This window comes from Zea mays, chromosome 5 (assembly GCF_902167145.1).
Source record: "Zea mays cultivar B73 chromosome 5, Zm-B73-REFERENCE-NAM-5.0, whole genome shotgun sequence".
NCBI classification, from domain to species: Eukaryota; Viridiplantae; Streptophyta; class Magnoliopsida; order Poales; family Poaceae; genus Zea; species Zea mays.
Genome location: NC_050100.1, coordinates 67,635,089 through 67,638,693, shown reverse-complemented (window position 1 = coordinate 67,638,693; position 3,605 = coordinate 67,635,089). Strand labels below are relative to the sequence as shown.

At 43.3% G+C, this 3,605-nt stretch overlaps 1 non-coding gene across 1 annotated transcript; it reads right to left on the bottom strand.

Moving 5' to 3' along the window:
- Positions 1–3,075: 3,075 nt before the first annotated feature.
- On the bottom strand, positions 3,076–3,272 carry LOC111589492 (U2 spliceosomal RNA). The gene has a single exon (XR_004849903.1). It is a non-coding gene; the product is annotated as a U2 spliceosomal RNA (small nuclear RNA).
- Positions 3,273–3,605: the final 333 nt, after the last annotated feature.

The following is a 3,605-nucleotide window of genomic DNA, read 5'->3' as shown; positions in this document are numbered from 1 at the left end:
TGATTTATAGCCACGTCGCCTTCTCTTTTCCCGAGAGCGCCCAGTTGACACCGAGCCAGCCTGGGGCACCGGACACTGTTCGGTGCACCACCGGATAGTCCGGTGTGCCAGGCCCGAGCTGGTGTCGGCTGAACTTTGCCAACTTTTCTCCAATTCAAATCTTCTTTTCTTGGCACTGTTTCTAGCACTTAGATAACCATGTTAGTATACAAAAACAATTCACTAAGTCTAGAAACATACCTTGTTCTTGATTTCACACTTTCTCACTCATTTTGCACATAAGAACTCACTCAATATGTGTTGGACATCTAATCACCAAAATACTTATAGAAATGGCCCAAGGGCACATTTGCCTTTCACTAAGCATGAGAAAACTTGTTTGAATAAATCAGGTAACAAGGAATGGTAACCAATTTTCCAAGGAAGGAAATGCATTAATTGCTTGTCACACAACTCCTATCACCTAATGCATCAAACAAGGTGATAAAGATTTTAAAACAACAAGGAAAAGGATAATGCACCGGGGCTTGCCTTGTGTTGCAGGAGGTTCAGGTTCCACTCCGCAGATGTCGAAGTAAAAGTTGTTCTCAGCTGGAGGATTTTCAGTCTGGGAGACAACCTCTTCTACCACGATTTCTTCCTCGTGTTCTATACATGATAATACATGTACATGAATGCTTAAGCTATGTCATGAATATGCAGTTACACAATAAAAATATACTATGTTACATCTTGAATACAACTTTCCTTCATGGTACAAACTAATCACTAAGGTTTTCTAATTAGGTATTCTTTTAGGATTAGTATTAAGTAATTAAACCTATGAGACAATTTTTTTACTATTTTTTACAAATTTCCCAATCTAACAGTAAAAAAGAAAAAAAGAGAAATAATGAATAGTGATGGGCCGCATCTGGCCCAAGTCATCCCACGAACAGGAGAACGCACCCGCGTTCGAGCCCACGTGAGCCCTTTTTCACGGAACCCCCTTGGCATTTAAATAACCGAAGACTAATCCAAGGCACTGTTTTTTGAGTCACTGACATTTACAAAGAGATCCCCCCTTCTTTCTTCTTCACAAAACCAGGTCCCCGACCACGGATGGCAGCGCCAATACTCTGTCGAACTTGCACAGGCCACTATACTCCATAATCCACGCTCAAATTTGCTCTTACACCTAATTCAACTCTTGGCGCTACTCCAGGGATAAAAAATCGGGCATGAACTCCATCCTAGAGCTCAGCCTATGAGCGCACGTGGACCCGAAACCTTCACGGACCCGTTCCTAGTGATACAATGTGGTAGCGTTCGAAGTGGGAGTATGATAAGCTTAAGTAACTCACCATGACTCAAGGACGACGGTCAGGAAGACAGGTGAAGGGACATAACAGTGGGTTGACGGAGGGAGTGTCCGTGACGGCGTCCCACGGTGGCGACACCGCGTTCCGAGGTTCCTATTGCGGTAGAGTTCAAATGGGAGGGTCGATGAGCATCATGACATGTAAGAGAACTAAAAACACTCTCAAGCCCAACCATAGTTACCTCAGAGAGCTCTGGCCATGGTGAGATGTCTCGTGGTAGTGCGGATGATCGATTTGAGGGAAAACGGGAATTCACGAGCGATGGTGGATGATCGGAAGGAAGGAGTGGTGCGCTGGGTTTGTAACGAGATAGTGGAGCAGGCAGGGCCTTCAATTTATAGTGACCGGCTATGGTTGCTCCGAATTTTGGATGGGATAAACTCACGGCCGGAAGAAGAGTGAGTCACCGGAGCTTGCCAAACGTGGCGCGTAATGAGGTAAAGTATGGGGGGTAATTGGCTGTCTCACACGACCTACGGCGAGGTGGTACACGACTTATGGCATGGTGCAACCGAGGTAAACGGCGGCCACCACGGCGATGGCCACACGGCCACGTCGCCGGGCAAGTGGGTACGGTGGGGTGGACTCAATCCAATCCCCCTCTGATCTTTTCATCCCCGCGGTAATATCTCACCCGAACGGAGCGTGAATCTCAGCGACCAGCGCGAATCGTCGCGTAGAGATTGCCAGCGGCAAGGTTCCATGCACCCGCGATCATCTTCAGTTTACTGTACCATGCAGAGTTCATTCAGTGCGCCTGACAGAGCAATTTGAGGAGCTTCGTTCTCCTATTTTCATCTGACGAACGACTAATCTGACTGCATCAAAGTTGTTGCCCTATATACCAGCTTCAACTTTGTTATAAGGTTCTTGATCGGATACTCACTAGATTATGCATAATTCGGCCTCAAAGTTAATCAGAGATCACTGATAGTCGAGTTTCAGTGCCTGACCCGATTGACAACCCAACTTCTAGGGCATTTTATTCCCATTTTTGTACAGTTCTAGGGCTCAGTCACTTAATCAAACTTGAACTACTATAGTAACTCTACAAATTTGTTGTAGTGACCCATGACCAAATCCTCCTAGATCAAGTGATACAAGGGCTTGAAGTCAGCATGATAACACTGTTTTTCAAAGTTAGCATTTGGGTACTCTTTGATCTTTTTGCAAATTACCCCAAATTGCTCCACAAAACTTGGAAATTCCCAAACATGAAAGTTGCTTAGCTTTTGTTACTCGATTACTTTGATATACACACTTTTGTCCAAAAGTGAATAGAAATTGAAATCACCTTATAGGGCACTAATTAGGTTTTTTTGGGGTCTCAATTAGGGTTTTGAGTGTTCTAGGGTTTAAGTGGCACTTAAACTCCCTAAGTTTAGTCTTTCTTAAACATCTCTATTAATCTTTGGGATCATATTCTAGTTCTCATCTCACACATCCCAATGCTTCTAATCCTTGGGAAAATACCTTATCCTAGGGTCAAGGACCCCTTAGATCCAGTCAAATCATCACATCACATGTTTATTTTGTAATTTGAGCCTAGTGGATGCACTCTAGGTGTAACATACATAATGGAATACCAATGCATATGATGTCATGCCAAAGTATTAGTTCTTGTAACACTAGGGGTGTTACACGTTACCTATCTCATCCGGCTGACCAACGAGCCCTAGTTGCTAGAGGCCTTTCCCAGTGCGATCACTTGCTGATGGGCCCCAGGGCTCGAGGATCGTATCCCAACAATAGACTAGTACAATACTTGTACGTTGTGATGGCATATAATCATATTTGATACCTATAAAATTAAATTTAATATCAAAGTGAACATATGAACCACATATCATATATTAAACTGATAAAAACAAATATTACACTTTATCTTAGCCAAAAGACCAAGAAAAATATGAGTTGAAAAGGAGCATGACTCCTTTTTATAACTCGCTCGATCGTTCGTTTCCTTTAGCTAGAGAGGTAGTACTATATGGTAGCGTGGCGATGTGTGTGACATCATGTTGTGTTGGGCTTGAGTGATTTCTTATGGACCATATGTGGTGTAATAGCTTGTTGGGTGCATTGTTAGGCAAGGAGCACAGAGAGGAACAGACCTACACATTTCACATATAACGTACGGCACACAACACATGAAACTGGTGTATTAAAATAGTAGAGAAATATAAATAGCTAGATGTAGTATACACTTTGAAAAAGGTGGTGCAAGATTATGATTTAGTCTGCACC